We start from the raw sequence: 20,846 nt of genomic DNA, 5'->3' as shown, positions 1-20,846 counted from the left end.
ACGATGTAAACAGATAGGATCTCAGACATACCACGTCTTTCAGTTAAAACCTAATATGCGATGTGCCTGCAGACAAAAACATCAGAGATTCAACAAAGTCATTATTGCCTTTCATCCAGGGACGTAGGCGATGCACAACATCTGATGGGGGGTGTAGGGGACAGCTTGGGGACATTGCTACAGACACAACCCAATCCAAGCTGTTTTAGGGCACAGTGCTAAAGGGTTAAAACTGCTATAAACATGTTACATTTATTTTAAGAACCAACACCAAATAAGGGCAGTTTTAAAAACACAGAGGCCCTCATTACAACTCTGGCAGCACGGCTGCTGCCGGAGTTGCATTATTTCTGGCACCTATCAATGAGGAATTACTGGGTAATTCCGACAATGCCAGACCTGGTAATTCCTGCATTACCGGGTGCCAGTGCCTGTCAGTCCCCATCTGAGCCCCAGAGGGTTCAATGGGAATGGGGACGTTGGATGCACCGGCACCGTCAACGAAAGGTGCCGGTCCATCCGACATGCTGCGCTTGCAGGTGCCGCTCTGTCCGCCAGGCCAGACCTGGCGGGCTGGCAGGCGCCTGCAAGCACAGCTCGTAGTATGGCAGTCCGGGAACTAAGGTACCGGCATGCTTACCGGTACCATCGTTCCCAGAATGCCATGCTTATAATGAGGCCCAATAACACCTCAAATAAGTTATAGAGATTTCTCATCTATGGCACAATATTTAAAGCTGATGGTAAACTAATTTTCATCAAAACAGAAATAAAGTATTTGTGCACTGCTAAAACAAACTTTCAAACATTTGAAATCTTACAACAGGGAGTTTAAGGAAACAAAGCTCTCTTAATCTCTTTGAAGATCTCAATGTCATTGTATTGAGGAGCCTTTGATATTGGTTGTTTTTTATACAAAAAAAGGTAACAATCAATATTTGAATGAGGTTTCTTTAAAAGAGGAAAGAAAGTTCAGAGATGTGCGTCTGCACTCTGGGCTCCTGTAACATTGGGAGCAGGAGGGAGAAGCTCACGGTTGTCTCTAAAATCTGGCGATCAAAAATCAAATGATCAAAATGTGTTCTTTAAAATGTATTTTCTGGCACTACAGCTACACAAATATATTTGGAGCCTTATATCTCTGACAATACATTGGTGGAGAAAGCACACTGCCAGTGTCCTATATCAGTAAGGTGGCGTAATATGAAGGAACTCACACAGTGTGATTTCATTTGCATGGGCATTCCACTGCTGGGAGAAGTTTAGAGTCCTAGGGCCCCAGAGCACTAACAGGACACGACTGTTGGAAGCTCACTCAAAATGTTGGCGCTTATACATGGTGAGTGAGAGGAGATCAAGACAGACCCATTCTCACACCATTCACATGCATACAGAATTGACATTGTCACAAAACATTCATAAGCAGAATTGAAAGCGTGGTGTGTGCTGATGTGGTTATTGGAGAAAATAAATCTCACCTATTCATAAACAATAACCTGAACCTCAAATAGGTTGTGTTTGACAATATACATTTTGTTTTCATTCATATTTACTACATAACACACATATTGGTTATTTACAAAGGTATAAACAAACTTGACCCAGAAATACAACTATATAAAATATATACAAAATGACAAATAGGATAGAGACAAAATTACATCTAGACAAATCAGCCCCATCTCCCTTTCTTAATGACTGCAGTGCTGTTTCGCTCTCATTCACCAACTCTGTTTGGAGAAATAGTCAATAGTAAAAATTACCAACTATTTCATAGTCAGTTATGAACAGGAAAATGTGTTCATTTTCTGTGTTGTTGACTACGCATTGCAGTTTATTTCACTATTGTCTGTATTTCTACTAGATCCATGTTATCATTATGTATGTTGCACATGGCAACATGATTCAGTCTTGCCTGAAACATGGTTGAATGTAGCAAGGTTTTCAGTAATTGCATAGCACTGAAGCTTCTTTCAGCCTCACTGGAAGAAGCTGGAACAGTTAAGAGGGTCTGCATTGGCTTCACCTGCGAAAAGAAAGCCCTTCCTGTGGGAAGGGCCTTCTGAAAAAGAGCTACTAGTTCTGAGACTGATGAACACTTGTGGACACTTGATAAGGTTGTTAATTGTGTGGAGAGGAGGACATATTTGGTTTCTAGGTATTTAACCATCATTTCAGAGCTTCTCCCTGGTTGGTGGAAGAGTTGAATGGAAGAGATCGGAATGTAGGAGTGTGGGGATGTGGGAGAGTGAAAGAAGGGAGTGGACAGCAGAAAAGTTGCTAACAGTGGTGGTAAAAGAAGATGATCCAGGTGGAGGAGCATTTGAGAGGTAGTGAGGGGTATATATACGTAAATAATTACTACAATCATGGTTAGATTGAATTTCTTTTTTTGCCTATTACCACATCTGCTGTAACACTTTAGTCTCCACTTAGAACAAACACCCGTGAAGCCAACAGATTTGGCCCATCTATAAGCATTTTATAGTCATTGTCATCATACATCTAGGCCCTGATGCTAAATACCAGATATTTCCATCATAAGTTCGGAAAGTACCACAGTTTGTAAGGTATTGGCATAACCTTCTCTGGTGCTCACACCATGTATCATATCTTGCTACCCTACACCAGGTAATTGCATCAATACCATATACACGGTAATAACACTATTTCAAGGCTTTCTTAATAAAATCCAAGGTGCTCATACAATTACCAACAATTGCCATCAATGCACAAGGCTCTTGCACTATTACTAATCAATGCCTAGGAACTCACTCCATTGACAAGGCTATGCACAATTAGTATAGCAGTGCCAGTGTCCACAATGCCCATTAGGAGGCAGTGCCCGATTACATGATGTCATTAGCATACCAGTGCAAGATTCCATTATGCCCAGTATGGACATTAATGGCAAGTTCATTAGCCCACCTAGCTCAGTAATTTGGACATTAATGGAAAGTTCATTACCACACGTAGCTCAGAAAGACCAGATACCAATATGTCAAGTTATCATAAGCAATGGCAGATTCATATATGCCAAGCTAGCACAGTAAGGCCATATTCCAATATGTGTAGTTGTCACAGTAAAGCAAGATACCATTATGATCACCAGCACAGTAAGCACAGACTGCTGTATGCCAAGTTATCACTGTACAGACATATTCTGTAGGGGGTTGTATATGTTTGTATGTGGTGCAGTGGGACATATATGTGTGGTTCTTGGTGCAGTGTGAGTGTGCATTGCAGAGGAATCTTGGGCATTGTGGTGTAATATTTGTTAGTGCTGTGCTGGAATGGTGTGTGTGTGCAGTGCAGTTCTGATGGTGGTGTGTTTACAGTGTCTCAGGGTAGGTATTGTGCAGTACTGTGTATGTTGTTTGTACAGTACTGGGGCAGTCTGTGTGTGTAAATGCAGTGCTCAGTGGTGTGTGTGCTTTCAGGTTTAGTGATGTGGCCATGTTGAAACAGTGCTAGTGTGCTGTGTGTAGTGCTGGGACAGCATGTTTGTGCAGTGCTCTGGCAGTATGTATGTGTGCTTCTGGTGAGATTGCGTGTGGTGGTGATGGTGATCTTCGTGAACAGCACAATACTGGGGCAGTGTGTGAGCATGTGTGCGGTGCAAGATGCTGTGTGTGGGGGGGCTGCAGGTCTGGAGTCAGTGAGTGCGGAGCAGTTTTGGGACTGTAAGCCTGAATGCAGTGTGGCAATGTTGAGTACAGGGCGAAAGGAAGTGCGTGAAGAGCAGTGTTGGGGTTGTGTCCATTCATGAACTGTGGGGATTCTGTGAGTGTAGGGCCTGTGTACACATGTGCAATGTGGGGATTGTCTGATTGCAGAGCAGTGTGGGTGTGCAGTGCAGTGGGGTGGTCTGTATGTGCTGTGCTGGGTAGTGTGGGCATGCAGTGCAGTTGGGAAGTGTGTATGCACAGTGCTGGGCAGTGCAGATGTGCCATGGAGTCAGGTGTATTTGCAGTGTGGGGTGTGTGGGAGTGTAGTACAGTGAATTGGTGTATATATACAGTGTTGGGGTGCTTTGTGTGTGAATGTAGCAAGGGGATTGTGTTAGCTGGTGCTAGTGTTGGTGTTTGTGTATGTGCAGTGCCATGAGCTCCCTGTGCAGTTCTGGCATGTTTATTGTAAAAGCGCACTTGGGCAAATGTTGAAGGAGGACCCTAATAGTGAACACATCTAAAAACACATGTCCTTTCAATGCACCTAATAAATGAATAAGAAATGCCTTTCTCACACTGTTCAAAGAAGGTCCGCTTTGCCAACTTTCACCCAAAAATAAAAGTATGTAAGTTGAAATAATGACATTGTTTTTGGCACTTCCAGACAGAATTCTGTAGCTTCTTAACACTCTTGTAATTATCAAATGTTTTAAAGTCCTTCTCAATGGCACTCATTTTCTGTAGGATAGAAGTCTAAGTTGACTGTGATGAGATGGAGCTGTAGATGATGCATCAACTCCCTGAGCAATTTTACCACCTACATGTTTTCAATGTAATACATTTTCAGCAAAATTGTACACACATACACATTTACTGAATGTTTTTACATTTGTTATTAATAGAGCAGCAGAGGTGGGTTGTGTAGAATTTGGGTCAGTCTGGCATACTGGGGCAGGGCCAGCTGAAGATGTGTCAGGGCTAGTGGAGATCTTCAGTGTGATGTGGTGGAGCCTCCCTTGCCTAAAAGCTGGGAAAACCAGTCATATGCGCAAGTGGATTGTTTAAATTATAATAAAGTCAAAATAATACAGCAATGTGGTTAATAGCTTCATATTATCACTGGAAAGACAGCTAGCAGGGAGCCGAAAAGTGAAATGTCCCCCGAAAAGCTATTAATTGTTCAACAGCATGTTAATGTCCAATAAAAATAAATAAAAAGGCAACGAGGTGCTAAGAATGTTGCCAGCGACTGCCAGAAGGAGGCGATGGCCGCAAAGTGGGCGCTGTGCACGTTTAATGACCCAAAAAAGGAGTTTGTTTCTGTGCCATAAGACTGCAACACAGGGTAGCTGCTTGAGGCCCCCCAAAGCGCCAGGCCCATTTCAACGGAAAAAGGTGCAAGGCCCTGAAGCCATTCCTGCTCTGTGGTGAGTGGCTAAGTAAGTGGGCAGCAGCTCTTCTCCAGGGCAAAGCAAGTAGGTCCCGTCGGAAATGGGAGCAAGTAGCTTCTCTGGATTTGGGGACTGGAAAGCTCCTTCAGTTGAAAGGCAAGTGCAGGATAACAGCTGTCCAGCTAAGACCCCTTTAGTTCAGGTGGTGAATGAGAAGTTTTGCTCAAATATCTGTCTTTTATCTGTTCTTTCATTCTGTACTTGGGCTTTAGCTGTGTTGTGATTTGCAGAAGAAAGATTGTACCTTTAACGTAGGCCTCCCAAACCAAATGGTTAGGAAAAGTCACCCATGTTCTTAACAATGTGTCTTCCAGGGATAGTTCTCACATCTTCTGCCATTGGCAAACTGTGAAATATCAGTTTGGAATAGATATCTGTCTATGCCCTCAGCATGAACTGCTATAAATCTATAAAGCACACTCTTTGTTAAACTGTGATATTTGTACTGGTAAAAAAAGCACATATCTCCTCTCCAACCCACAACAGTTTGGGATTTTGTGTAGCTATAGGAAAGCTATTTGCCAAGCACTACCATAGTCTTATTAACTGGCCATCGATGGTAGCAGCTGCAAAATGGTGTGAGTGCCTGGGTATATAATAGCAGTGCCTGTCAAATGCCTAATACTTATAAACAAGCCAAAACTGTTGGCTTTGACAATGCTTTTTTTAATAGAACTCCATTGAGGGACATGCATAGTGCTTATAAATCAAGTCGATGGCAGATCTGGCTAAGACATTTTTTTTCACCAGTTGCATATTTACAGCTCTAATTAACGAATTAACTCACTGGCAAGCACTTCAAGCACAAGGTTTGATGGTAAGGCTTATAAATCTGGCTCAAAGAGATCAAAGGCGGATGCGTTTTGGGCAGGGATGGGCAGGAAAGGGGTGGGAATGGCCATAGGGGTTGGCATGGCCATGGGCAGTCGATGGGTGGGTAAGTAACCAAACAATACCTACAAACTTTGTGTCCCTCCACATATGCAATGTCTCCTTTGCTGCACTCTAATGCAATAGTTTCGGCTTATAGCCAAAATAGCCAAAAATAATAACCAGTATGGAGGTCATTTGCCAATGAGGCGTAATGTAACTGAAAGGCATAAATGCCTTTTAAAAGGCTTTTACGTCTTTCATTCACTTTACACCCGATTTTCATGCATTTGAATTGCGGAAAGAGGGGGCAGATCATAAATTACGATTCTCTGCCTCCCCTTTCCGCTCCACCATATGAATACTACATGAAAATCCATGTTGGCGCAAAGGCTGTGAATTCCTGTGATGTCCCTCGGCTTTCTACACCAGCAAAAAGCAGGCAGACACCATACGAATCCATGTAAATTCTGCCTGCCATGCTTACATGGCAGCCAGCGTTTACACAGTTTGCACAATGGAGTGCAAAAGGGTGGCATACAAGTGTGTACGCTTCCTTTTTACCCTCCTCTTTTGCACTCTGCCATGCAAATGAGGAAAATAAGGCAGCGGGACCTGTGTTCGTGAAAGTGTAAACGTAACCGGTCGCCGCCCGCTTTTTATGGGGCACGTGACAAATAGCCCCTATGTATTTAACAGCAGAGCAATTCTCACCTTGCTAAGTAAAGATAAAGCCATTTAAAGGTAAATGGTGGGCAGGTCAATCTGAAATCAGTTAGCGCTCCAAAGATGCCCACACCTGTGCCTTTGTCACAGATAAGTTCATGTGGGGGGTAAGGAGGGGCTAAAAGACTTGTATTTGCTTTTATTACATTACAAAAAGAAACTAATGCATCTGTATTTTAATGCCCTTTATCTCTTATTCATAAAAAGAATATATTACCTCGTGACTTTGTGGGCTTAACGCTCGATTTCTCAGATTTGCCCTCCGGTCTCTGGCAGGAAGGTGGGAGGAGTGTGCTGGCATCCATCAGTGCACCTGCTCACCCCCTACTGTACCATGACAATGACCTTAATGAGTCATTCAAAGGAAGGAAAGCACAGTCTGTTTACATTTCGAGCACTTGGAAAATGAAATGCAAGTTTCTAAAAAGACAGCTATGCTTCTCAATTGGAAAAATAAACAGGCTTTCTTTTCGCTTGATCCAGACAGTGGGGGGGGATAAATCATATTGCATCCCCCTGCTTAGAATTCTGGGGGGTATCCCCCCTGAAATCCCTGTTTCCTATGCCCATTCTTCCATCACTACCTATTAGGGGCAATACACAACACCACTTGCCTAGGATAACATCACCATTTAAACTAGATAAAGCAGACAGGTTCTCTGACAGGCCACCTATATCTGCAAAAAAACTGATATTCCTTATGCCTCAACCTGAGAAGTAAGTAAAATAATCAGCTAATAAGCCCATACGCTTGCTTGCCCTGCTTATTGCAGGTTAATATACACAATCTAGTACCAGCGATACAATCAACACACACTGGGCCTCATTACGAGTTTGGAGGTAGCCATGCCGTTTTTAGTGGCATGGCTACCCAAAAATTGGGTCCGGGTCCTGCAAAAGGAGCTTACCGGGCCATTCTGACCTTGGAGGGCCTGGTAATTCCATTTCGCGGGACCCGGACCCGGTACATCCCCATTCTTATTTCAGCCCCCATAGGGCTCAATGGGAATGGGGAGGATGCTAACAACGGGCCCGTTAATGACGGGCCCGTTGTTAGCATCCTGTACTGCTAGCGGGTCCCGCTCTGCACATCTGGTCTGGCCAGGGGTCCAGAGCAGGACTCGCTGCAGAACACGTAATATGGCGGCCCGGAATGAACGGTGCCGGTCTACCGGCACCGTTCATTCCGTGTGCGCCACAGTTGTATGAGGCCCACTGAATAGAACAGATGAAAGCCAAGACATCCCTCCTATATCATTAAACTCTAATATCCTGCCTGCCTTCAAGCGAAAACCACCTTTGTGGTATTCCTTATTCTATTTTCAGTACACACCACCACAAACCAAGGATAACATCACAGACATGAACAGATATTCCACCTATTACCCAATACTATTATGAACCTTGGACACAAGAAAACCAGAACAAATAAGAACTAAAGACCAGGGAAGCCAAGTCAACAAGTGAGAAACACACCTTACAACCCCACCAACATGTTGCCACTCAATAAACAGATGTCTTAGTTGGCACTAACCTATACCAAACTGCCATATGCTCATACCCATAAAGGGAGACAATACTCAATACCTCATACTGAATGGGAACCAGAACAATGCACATGTTCTTCAGCATAAAATCGAATACAACAATTTACGGTAACCAAAAGGACACCTGGAGGCACGTTTTGTGCACTGCACACCTATCATCACTTCTCTGATTTTGGCAGCCATATAAATTAAAACCCATTTAGATAGCCTATGATCACATAGAGTGGTCAAGTGGGGAAGCCTGGCTGTGAGTCCCATATTTCTGGTTGCACGGTTTGCAGTGTTTTAGGATTCAGATTTCAAATGTTCCCATTTAATTTTTGGTTTTGCACAAACATGCAACGTTGTCTTTATAGTAGTCTGTCAGGAGTTATACTGGTACTGTGTGTGTGTGTGAGTGCGGGGAGAACGGGGACACCCTGTACTTGGTTTTAAAATGAGTCACTTTTTTAGACTTGATATACAAATGTTCTATGGTCTCCATCCTGTCAGTCCTAAAAATATGAATACTGGCAGGAACTTACACTAACAAATAACCCAACAAATGCAACATATATACAATAATGTTTAAACATTATGCAGAAACAAATCTCTCAAGTTGTCATTGGCAAGGGCTGAGATATTCTACAAGTTCTTCTGTAGTATTTGTAGTTTAATTTTCCTTACTATAAACACAAAAATACAAGTACCAGAAGACAAGGTGATGAAGGCATGAGAGCCAGGTGAACACTGAGCAGTGAGTATTTATAGTACCCTGAGTATGTGGACAAAATCCACCAGAGAAAAGTGTTTTTAACACACAAGGGTTGAAACCCCATACACTGTATCACCTTATTATTAGCATGCCACTTACCCCTTAGGAAGAGCTATGCTATCCCTGTATAATAGTGGGACTATCCCTAGGAGAAAAGAGTTTACCCTATGCTGTTGTCCTAGTAAGGGGTAGTAGATTTATTTATGGGGAGTACTTCCTTTATGTTAAAAAAGAAAATTCCATTAGACTGAAGAAGCTAGTATCTACTCTAGTCTAGACCCTAGAGACTGAGTGATGCTCTACCAGAGTGTAATAGATAGAGCATACACATTTAAAAGTATAAAGGGTTACAAGGCTACATTCAAGTAAAGATTTTTAGGGTTTATTCAACCCTTAATACAGTGTGTAGCTAGAGTTGAGATTCAAAACACTGGATACTATATTCTCACACATCAGTTATCTTTTTTTAGGTATTGCAAACAGTAAAGGATCTGCACAGTGTATAATGTTGATCGGTTTTACCGACTTCTCCTCATTAATATCAAATTTGTCAGGACCGTTATTCTGTTGTTTTCATTACTGGATCTGGAGAGTAATGCTTCTCATGGTCTGTGATGTCTAGAGTGCTATAGTTCCCATGGGAGGGGCACATTCTGTGCTTTATTTTATGCCTCTATGTGCGAAATGATGCAGGTAGTTGCTGCGCTTCCAATTCAAGAGGCTTGAGAGCCGGGCCTGGCTGAGTATATCAGTGACATGTCCAACTCAAAAAGGGTTACACATCAGTGAAAAGATCACCTGCTGTTACTCATAGTTTGATACAGTCATGTATGCCAATATGCATGATGTAACTACAATTTCCTTTCTCATGTGAACTAAACGTACCTCAAATTATAGATTTAGTTATTTTTTTTAAAAAAAAGTTTTTAAATGGTATAGTTTAATTTTTAAACTTTTCATTTGTCACAGTTTCCTAGAATTTTCCGTTTTATGTATTTCTAGTTTATGGTGTCTTTGTCTAGCTTTAGTATTTCTTGAAGAAATTGGCATATCGTGAAGATCAGTTTATTTGATTTGCCATTGAGCATCATCGTCCATCTTTCTTCTTCCTCCATGTTCTGCTCCGCGATCTTGTAGAAAGCACTGATTCTGAGTCTTTCTGCTGAAAGGTTGTCGCATTCCATTAGGAGATGGTATAATGTTTCTGGTTTCTGTGTCTCTGGATAGAATCTGCAAAATTGATCTATAGATGGAATTGGCCTTGTTTTTGGTAAGTAGAAGCGGGTAGGTATGGTGTTCATCTGTATTTTCAGGTATATTGCACAAATCGTGTTATCAGGGAAGATGGTCAGATAGGCTGGAAGCTCGTTGATTGCTCTTATATCCGTTTTGCATTGTATAGTCAGGCTGTATTTTCTTTTTGGATTATTAGTTTTTATCCAATCATTTCTCATCAGCTTTATTTTTGCGTGTTGAGGGCGCAACGTGAGCATTTCGTGGGAGATCTCTTCGGTTATCATAAGTCGTTCGAGATTGTCTTTCCATTTGCGGAGGATTGTGTTGTTCATTGCGCTCGGGTGAGATCTTAAGATTTGGATTGCCAGTGTTTTTTTTTCCGCTAGCAGTTTACGGTATAGATCAAGGTGTTTCCATAGGACGATTGAGCTGATTGATTGCACTGCTACTTCATGTCTTATTCTGGGCATTGGGAATGAAGGTGGGAGTTGCAGGATCTTGCGCCAGTAAGCTTCTAGTTTTGTCCAATGGTGGCACTCATCATTGCTTCGGTTCCATGGACAATGGTTGGGATCACTTTTTGCTTGTAGTATGTTGTTATGGGTTTGAATGAGTATTTTCCGTACTTTCGCTGTATACATCCTTGTCTCGCTAGTGATTGAATTTCTTCTTCCAATTGTGTGGTCCATTCCTTTTCCGATTTTGATTGGTTTATGTTGATTGCCAGATATTTGAATGTGGATACTTCGTCTAGCTGATTACCCTTTAGTCAGATTCTTAGTTGTTTTTCCTTTTTGTAGTGTATTTTGGTAAGTTGCATGACTTTCGTTTTCTTTGTGTTGATTGTGAGTTCATTGAGATCCATGTATCGGCCTAGTTGTGATAGACTATTTTGAAGGCCGGAAGTTGTCTTATCCAGTAGGATGATGTTGTCCGCATACATCATGATTTTCAATGGTTTTGAGTTAATCTTTGGAGGATTCAAGGCATCTGGTTAGAAGTGGGTCTCGATATTTGCTGTGAAAAGGTTATAGAGCGTGGCTGCTAGGGGACAGCCCTGTTTTAGACCATTAGAGGTGGGGATCTTCGATGTTGTTTGTCCTTCTCTTGTAAGTCTTATTGTTATTGAGGTGTTTGAATAGAGTTGTTTGATTGGTCCCAAGATGTCGTTTGTGCCTTTCCATATTTCGAGTTTTGTCCCATAGTTTTTGCCTGGAGATACCATCGATGGCCATGTGCAGATCTAAGAAGGCCGCATATATGGTTGTTTTGTTTTTTATTGCTTCATGCTTAATCAAATTCAGCAAAAGTAAGTTGACGTTTGTGCCAACGTTTGGAGCGAAGCCAGTTTGTCTGGTTGCAAACTGGTGTGTCACGGTTGCCCATTGCTTGAGTTTTTGCAGAAGAATGGATGTAAACAGCTTCCCCAGAAGATCTAGTAGTGCGATTGGGCGAAAGTTTCCTGGGTCGTCTCTTGGTCCTTGTTTGAAGATGTGGTTTTCCATGACAAGGGTATCTGGTTGAGATTGTTCATTAGTACCATGATGTTGCTCAAAAGGTTGGCCCATGATTGTGGGTGTTTCTTAATTATTGCATTTGAGGTCCCGTCAGACCCTGGAGAGCAGGATATGTTTAGTTTTTGTATTATATTGAGTATTTCTTGATGGTCGCAGAGTACAGTCCACTTTGTCTTCTTAGTCTGAGGTTTGTTGTCGGTTTCTGAATGTCGTGCTTTATATACGTTTGAGTAGTGTTGGATCCATCATTGTTCTGTCACGTTTCCAGTGAGTTTGTGTTGATTAGCTGAGTTGCTGTTCAGTATGTTCCATAACTCTCTGAGGTTGTGGGTTTTGTATGTTTCTAGGATGGCCTCTGCATCGGCTTGTAGGAGAGTCATACAATGTGATTTAGTCCAATTGTTGTAGTTTTGTTTTGCCGCTTTGATTTTTATGAATGACTCTTTATCTTTCATTTTCTTTAAATGCCGCAGGGTGTTTCTCAATATCTTTTTCTTCTCGGCTAGCTCCTTGTTGTAGGAGTGAAGGTGTGTTTTCTCAGGTTGTTGTGTCATCTGCTTGTAGTAGGGAATTAATAACCATTGATAGTTTAGTTTCTGGACATCAGGCAGTGTTGTTTGGAGAAATTGCTGTGTAAGCATAGTTGTTGCTTGTTGGGTTATGCGTAGTTTTCTGCCCGCTGTGCAAACTTCCAGTGGGATAGTTCGGTGAGGCTGTAGTTGTAGCAGTTGTGGTAACTTTTTGGTGTTTTGACCAGAAGTCAATAGGGTGTAACTGGCCTGTTTCGGGGTCCTTTTGTGAGAGGACGGCTCCCATAGCCATGCTTGAGGCGTCCGTTTCCACCAGGTATGGGAGATCAGGGCGAGGGTGGCATAAGATTGGGGCATATGTGAATCTTGCTTTGAGTTCCTGGAAAGCTTCCTCGGCTTCTGTTGTCCACTGGAACTTTTTGTTGCTTTTCCTTAGCAATGACGTGATGGGATGCACGATTTGTGAAAATCCTGGGATGAACCGTCGGTAGAAGTTTACAAAACCCAGCATACTTTGAACCCCCTTGAATGAATTTGGGGATGGCCAGTTCAGGATAGTATCTACCTTGTGTACGTCCATTCGGATTCCATTCGGGGTGAGAATAAAGCCCAGGAATTCCACCACGGAGATGTAGAATGAGCACTTTTCGAGCCTGGCGTAGAGCTGGTGTTGACAGAGTTTCTCCAATATGGATCTGAGGTGTTTAACGTGGTCCTGCTTTGATGCGGAATATACTAGAATATCATTGATGTACACTAGAGCACAGACATCAATCAATTCCCATAGGACATTGTTCATGAAGTATTGAAATGCTGCAGGCGCGTTGCAAAGGGCATTACTTGATATTCGTACAAGCCGTATTTGGTGCGAAAAGCGGTTTTCCTTTCGTCCCCCTGTTTTACGCGAACAAGGTGATATGCCCTCCTGGGGTCTAGTTTTGTGTAGATTTGGGCATCTTTGACTTGATCAAGCAATTCAGGGATCAGTGGCAGGGGATAGCGGTTTTTTACAGGAATCTGGTTCAGTGCACGATAGTCGATGCACGTTCTCAAGTCCCTCTCCTTTTTCGGTACGAAGAATAGAGGACTGGCTTCTGGAGACTTTGAGGGACGGATGAACCCGTTGGCCAGGAATTGGTCAAGATAGGCCTTCAGGTGCTGGTTTTCTGGTTCCGTGAGTGCGTAAATTCGCCCACAAGGGATTTGTGCGCCGGGTATCAGGTCGATTTGGCAATCGTATGGTCTATGCGGTGGCAGGGTATTAGCCTGTTCTTTCTGAAAGACATCTTGAAAGTCCTGGTATTCACTTGGTAGGGTGCCGATTGCCACAGTCGCAAGCGTGGAGGTTCTGGTGTCTATTGGTTGTTTCTCTTGGTGATAACGTGTGTGGGCGCAAGTCTCGGGAAAGACCAATTCTTGTGCTCGCCAATCGATTCGAGGATTGGGAGCTACCAACCATGGCATTCCCAAAATCAACCGGAACTGTGGTGCCTTAATGAGGTCGAAAACAATAGATTCTTGGTGTCCATCCTGGCACAGAAGGGTTAAAGCTGCAGTGCATTGAGATGCTGGACCAGAAGCTATTTCTGTGCCGTTGACAGTGGTAACAGTGTCAGTGGTTGATTTAGGGCGTAACTGAAGCCCCATCTTTGCCGCAAGATCCTGGTCGATGTAATTCCCAACGGCTCCACTGTCAATGTACGCTCTTACTGCATGCATCCGAGATGGTTGTTGGTGATTGATCAAGACCACAGATAGTTCGAAATGGGAGGTCTGTAGTTCACTTTCTTCGCTCGACAAGTTGACCCCTACACTTGCCGGGCTGGGGAGTTTTCTGATTCCTTGATGGTATCTTCCTTGTCCGTGGCCCCTACCGTCCTCCTCGGTGGCTTCACAGGGCACTCTTTAAGGAAATGACCTGACCTTCCACAGTACAGATATAACAGCTGCTGTCTTCTTTTATCCCTTTCTGCTTTAGTCAAGGGGGATCTGACCCCCCCCCATTTGCATTGGTTCTCCTGAACCTTCCGTTGTGCGGGCAATATTGTCCTTTGAAAGCACATATATAGGGCGAGGGTCTGGTCTGGTTTGATCTGCTCTTTGGTCCTGCAACCTATGATCCAGTTGAACAACAAGGTCAATGAATTCTGAGCAGTCTTTCGGGGGGTTCACTACTTGTGCGAGAACATCCTTGAGCTCCCCCCGCAACTCCCAATGAAATAACATGGTTCTCTTCTCCACTGGCCATTCTCCTTCAACTACGAGTCTATTGAACGTGGCTATGTATGTTAATAGGTCTTGATTCCTTTGGCGTAGGGACAGAAGTTTGTTGTCTAATGCCTGCCCATGAGTACGACGGGCGAACAGCTTTTCCATCTTCTGCTGAAAGCCCCTGAAGTCATGCAGCAAAGGATCGTCTATGGCCACAAAGGGTACAGACCAGTCCGCGGCGCTACCACTCAGGTAAGATAGCACAAAAGCGACCCGTGATTGGTCATTCGGAAAAGCCCCTGGTCTACAAAGGAAGTGCAGGCGGCACTGGTTCATGAATGTTGCAAACCTCTTGGGATCCCCCGTAAATTGTTCGGGCGGGGCCAAGGGAACTGCCCCAGGAAGTGTTATCTGAACGGGATTGGCTGATGGTGCTGGCATCGAGGGCACGCTTCCCGGCAATGGTGCATGCCCTGCTTTTGACTGGAGAAGTTGCTGGCTTAAATCATCAGTGCGTTCTTTGGCTACTATCAGCTCCCTCCTCAGGGTGTTGGTCTCCTGCCTGGCTGCATGTATTTCAGAATGTAGCTGCCCCAACATGTGGGCTAACTGGTCGGTTTCTGATGTTTCCATGACGCCCAGGTGGATTTTGATGTGAGGCTTTGTGTTCTGTAACGCTCACCTGGTATCCACGGGGATGTCACTCAGCCTGTTCTGACCTCTTACGACCTCAAACCCTTCCCTGGAGTCTACTCGACTGGAACTTGGCCTGAAACACAGGATTGGTAGAGTTTAACTCCCTATTGTCTCTGTGTGCTTGAACCCCTTCTTCCCCGGGGTCCAACCCTTCCCTTTGATCCACCGCTCACCTTGTACTTGGAAAGTGTGCTCTCTGTCCTGCTTTCAGCGCAGGGGCGCATTGATTGATGCAGGCTCGTTGCTGCCTAGCTACTTCACTGGCAAGAGTCCGACAGGTAAGTATAATGAGTCTTTTGAACAGTTCTCTAACTTCGTTCCTTTCCTTCCTTAGATGATGGCCAGTGTCCGGGGATGGCGACATGCTGCTGAGATGAGTAGCGCTGAAGGTGAGTGAAAGCCTGATGCGCAATGTGACCCTTTCGTATTTGTAATGAATTGAGTTCTTTTTCTGTGTCTTTTAGGTGCCGCGATGTTTTCAGCGTGGATGCCGGTTATTAAGAAGAAATGCGGTGAGTAAGCGCGGTATGTGGCGCCTCTAGATGTTTCCACGCTAACCTGGAGTGTCTTTTCCCTCTTGCAGATGGATGAGAAGTTCCGGAGACAGAGTTCCCCCAGAGCGGCTGGGATTCAGGTAAGCGTTTGAAGCTCGTACAGTCTTTAAAAATAAGAGAAGATTTGCTGTATGCTTACTAATGCCTTTTTTCTGTTCTTTTCCCTTTTCCTTAGGAAGCGGCGTGCCGGGATGGGAATGATACCGCCGAAGATGCCCGCAGAACAGAAGAAGCGATGAATGATGGGCAGAAGCGCCGCAAGGTAAGGCTGTTCCTAACAGTGTTCTTGTTCTTGCAGAAGTTGAGCGCAGAAGAAAGATGCAGGCCTACTGGAGACCGATCCGAACACGGTGAGTGTCACGCTGCAGGTGCAGAAAACACAAAGCATGTTTCTCAGCCTGGGCGTGGCTTAAATAGTCTCTGGATATCCCAGGTGTCCCTATGCTGAACCACACCCAAAAGACTAGACTGCACATGCAGTTCTTGGAACCGAAATATGTCGGGGCATCCATCTTGTCCCCATCAAATCACTACAAGTCCAATCCCCAATGTTATCCTATGGGAGTGAGTGAGTCTGGTGCCACAAGCGCCAAGTCTGACTCCAAGTGGGTCTTTGGAGGGATGGAGAGGCCCTTGAGAGCCATGTAGGTGATCGTGGCCTGGCTCCAGCCTGACATCTTGGAGGGCTGGGGACATGAGGGGCAGGAATCATGATACGTATGTTGTCTTTAGTTGTTTCATGTAGTTTGAGAAATGGTATCATGGATTGGGAGACCACTGCCAGTAGCATGTTTTGAAGTTCTAGCATTGTTGTTGGTAGTCTCTGGTTATGGATGTCATCATTTATGTCACTATTCTGTTTAGGGGCTTCTGTTATGGGCCTTGGGTGCTTGCTGTCACTTTCCTGTGCTGGGGTGTGGAAGGATTATTTCGGCGTTGTACATAAATTGAGTCGTTATCTGTTCCTTTTTTATCATTGGATGTGGTGGGTCTCTGTTTGAACGTTGTTTGTCGCAGTTCTGAGCGTTGGTGTTTTTAAACAAGGGCGTGGAGGCACAATTCGATGTTGCCGATTTTATCGAATCGCCAAAGATTTCTTTCCTTCTTTCTGCACTGTTCATGATGGATTCTGTTTCAGTAATGTCTAATGATAGGCGTGCGGCCTTGCATGTTGTTGCGTTCGGTTGCTGAGGTAAGGATTCTTTTAGTAGTTTTTGAGGTGTATGGGTTTGGAGCCATTGTAGCTTTGCTAATTTTGCTTTTTCTCTCTTTGTCATCCCGGCTATTGACAGTCTCGAGGACTGGGTTGGGCTTGGCGGATTCAGCGATTTCTCAGATACAGGGTTCATATTTTGCTGCAGGTTTCTTGATGTTGAATCAGGAGTTGGATTGCCTGTTTTTGGTTTAATTCCTTGATTGTTGCAGAGCTCTTTTAAAGCTAACGATGATGGATTTGTGAGGGTTTTTGCCGGGTTGGATTCTGTTGGTATCCCGTTGTAGTGATTAATTGCATTAGATGTTTCGGGTTGGTTATTGGTCTGGTAGTCCACAGATTTTTTCTGATTTTTGTCTGTGTGAACTTATTTCGTCACTTGATTCGCCCTTGTTTGGTGGTTGTGGGTTTTCGATTGGATCCCATTTGATTGGGGTCTGCGATTCCGGAATGCTTGTCCTTTCCAACTCAGGAATTGTTTCACTCTGGTTTGATGGGTCTGGGTTTTTCATTGGATCCCATTCAGTTGGAATAGGGGATTCATGTGATTTCTGAAGGCTTATCTTTTCCAGCTCGGCAAGTTGTTTGGAGGGTTCATGCTTTGTTGAGTTTGTTTCCAAATTGTTTTGGAAGGATCGATTTTCAGAGGCGGGGTTGTTTAACTTCTTCTTTTGTAATGCTTGTTCCATCGTTGGTTGCAAGGAGTCTGTACCGAGTTTTCCTCTTAGTCTTGTATTTGGGCCCGTCGTCTGTTTTTTTTGCATTCCAGTCGATGCAGGCATTATCTAAACCGTGATGTTATACTCTGTTTTGGAGTTTGGATGGGATGTTTCGGGTTTCTCGGGGGCGATATTCAGGTTGTGTTGTCCTCGCGATCTCTTGGTATCGTGGTTCTATCTGAGCTTTGAATCAAAGGGGTTGGTCCCCAGCAGTCGCCTACACTCAGTTTGGCTCGAGCAGTCTTCACTGGATTATGGTGGTTGTTTCAGAGAGTACTGTGATGTGTTTGATCTCCTATGTCAGATATTTGTACAGTACTGAGCAGGATCAGCCCATGCAGTCTCCTGTACTCTGATGAATCCAAGTGTTCTTGTGATGGGTTTCATCTCTTGTGGCTCCCGAGTCTCTTGTTGCAGAGTTAGTTGTGTAGTGCTGGACAAGATCAAGGGGGAGATGGCCCCTGCAGTCTCCTGTGCTTCAAGGGAGCAGGGTATTCTTGTGATGTGTTCCGTTTCTTCCCGTGCTCGTGGATCGCTGGACAGGATCAAAGAGGGGAGATCCCCTGCAGACTCCTGCCTTCTAGAGATCAGGTGAAGCAGCTATTGTTTGTGCCGAGTGATGAGGCGTGATGGTGTGATTGTGGTGAGTTTTGTCTCTTGTGGCTCCCGAGACTCTTATTGCAGAGCTAGTTGTGTAGTGCTGGACATGATCAACAGGGAGAAGGCCCTTGCAGCCTCCTGTGTTCTAAGAGAGCTGGGTATTCTTGTGGTCGGTTCTGTTTCTTGTGGATCCTGTGCCTCTTGTGGCAGGGGTGCTCATGAATCGCTGAACAGGATCAGAGGGGGGGGGGGTCCCCTGTAGTCTCCTGCAAGTATAGCTCACTGTTGCTTTATAGGTGATTTTGGTAGGTGCTCCGTGATGCGAGAACCGCATATCAGTCTGATTTGTAGGTTTTGCCTCGATGTCCCCTCCTCCTCACACTCCCAGCACAAAGTAGCAGATACAATACTGCCAAGCGCGTTGCCCTTGTCTCTGCGTTAGGGCTTAGGAAGTAATGTGTTGCTATCAGCAAAAGCGGTAATCGGGAAAAGGAGTCATTAGTTGGGGGGGCTACAGCGCCCAGCAAAGTAGCAAACAGTGAAACAGTATAGACAAAAAGCAAGCACCCTTGACTAGTGCAGGCTTAACGCTGCAAAGGGCATCCCTCTCTCCCTTTTCAATTCCGCTTCCTGGATGGGTGGAGCCACGAGGGTACGAGTCTCTTAAGGCTACAGTGCCTATATTGCCAAACAAAGTCTTCCGCCACTCGAGAGCACTGAGCTCAAAATTCCAAAATTCCACAGCACAGCTCAGCTCAAGCTCGAGCAGCTCCCACGGACTCCTGCACTGGTGAAATCCAGAAATCAGGTATACTGCCAACTGCCAAGTCCAGCGCAGCTACAGTGAAACAGTATAGACAAAAAGGAAGCGCCTTTGTCTAGCGCGGGCTTACATATTTAGTAATTGCCTGTGGTTTGGTGAAACACACGGCTCCTATAGAGTCAGTGACACTTCCAAGAGACATACTTTCTTGGGGGGTTAGAAGCATGCTATGGTTGGTCTGTCCTGTGTGAGAAACCAAAGGGTGTCTCACCCGCTAACCCTCAGGGACTTGTCAACGAGGGGGCCAGGACACAGCCATCACATTTGGATCCAGTTCCTGGGGGTGGACCAGTGAGGGAGAATCACATGGGTGACGGGTCTTCAGGGAGTGGGAGTGAGCCAGCCGATGGTGAGATGCGGTATTCCCCCCTTTTTTGTTCAACTACCCCACCCTACTTTGTAGGATTTTTTGAAGTCCCAACCACCCCCCTTTTTACACATACACTGGGCCGTTAATCGGGTCAGGAAAGTCAGGCACTTTATACTAAGTGCATACAGCTAATACCAGTCAGCTCTCCTCACAAAAGGCAACACCTAAAGAAACACTCTGAGCAAGGTAGAATACGAGTATGAGCAGAATTTACGGGACAACGGCACACTTACTGGCAGGGTTGTTGCTAGGTCTGGAAAAGATCAGGGGCTATGCTAATGTCAGAATTGGCGGGACCCGGGGCTGGATAGCATTTTGGTTGTAGCACCTGAGCTTCTATCTGGGGCTACAACCAAAATACCCAGGACTATAACCCCCATAATCCCCCCCTAGCAGCTTACTGGAGCAGAGCAACGGAGCAAGGGATGAGAGCAGTAGGCTGAAAACTCCAAGGGTTCCCTACTGGAGGTCATTGCATCCGACAGACCATGAAAGACACGTGGAGAAGCCCAGATCCCACAAGTGAAGATTGCATTGTGTTTGAGACACCAGTGACCCTCCCGGGTGAACGGCAGAGTCAGGTAGGCGAGGTCAAGCCGGTGGTACTAACCTTGACTCGCGAATTGGAAATAGCAAAACAAGAAAAAAGCGCACACAGGCGGTAAGTTGGCAAGCGACCTCAGAGACTGGTGGGCGTTAAAGCGAATAAAGTAGCAACATTATATCATAAGTGTGGCTGAGACACGTAGAAAGGCAGACCTGTGAATGAACTCTGAAGTAAGAGGCAGCTATGAGATCAGCAATGCAAAGTAACAGAGTGGTCTGGCGAATGTAGGTAGCCAATTCGAATGTCTCTGTGAAAGGTACATTTTTTGAAGCTATAAAGTGAACATGCAGCAAAAGTGAATTAAGCGAGAGTAATGTGAACTTTGAGTCGAAGTGGTCCTGCTGGGGTCTGTAATGCACATTAGAAAGTTTCGACATCCGAAAGGGGTCCGAGCCCGATTGAGAGAGACCAGAAGTACAATAAGCTTGGGGAAAGGAGCCCCCGGCAAGTTTGTGAGAGGTCTGACAGAGGGAGACATATGTGAACTGTGTGCTGTAAGGTCTGAGCCCGGCAGAGGGGGACCTTTGTGAACTTTACATTGGAATACAATTTTGAAAGTCAAGAAAGAGACTTTAACAGAAGGGCAGGCAAGCCTCAATCCAGGGTTTGGAACTGCTTAGAGTGTTAGAAACCGAGCCAGAGTGTGTCATCCTGCCTACAAGGACAGCCTTACTCTGTGAGGTTTAACGTGAGGAAGAGAGCTGGTTCAACTTTGCAGACATTTGTCCTTTTTACACTTTTTGTACAAGAG

General features: G+C 44.7%; 1 protein-coding gene across 1 annotated transcript in view; it reads left to right on the top strand.

The window, feature by feature from the left end:
- Nucleotides 1–20,846, top strand: part of OTOGL (otogelin like) — a 1,792,821-nt gene that overhangs the window by 76,112 nt on the left and 1,695,863 nt on the right. The gene's annotated exons all lie outside the window — the stretch shown is intronic.

This window comes from Ambystoma mexicanum, chromosome 12, assembly GCF_040938575.1.
Source record: "Ambystoma mexicanum isolate Mex_15411 chromosome 12, UKY_AmexF1_1, whole genome shotgun sequence".
Classification (NCBI taxonomy): Eukaryota; Metazoa; Chordata; class Amphibia; order Caudata; family Ambystomatidae; genus Ambystoma; species Ambystoma mexicanum.
The sequence above is the reverse complement of the archived record's forward strand: the minus strand, read 5'-3'. Positions and strand labels throughout refer to the sequence as shown.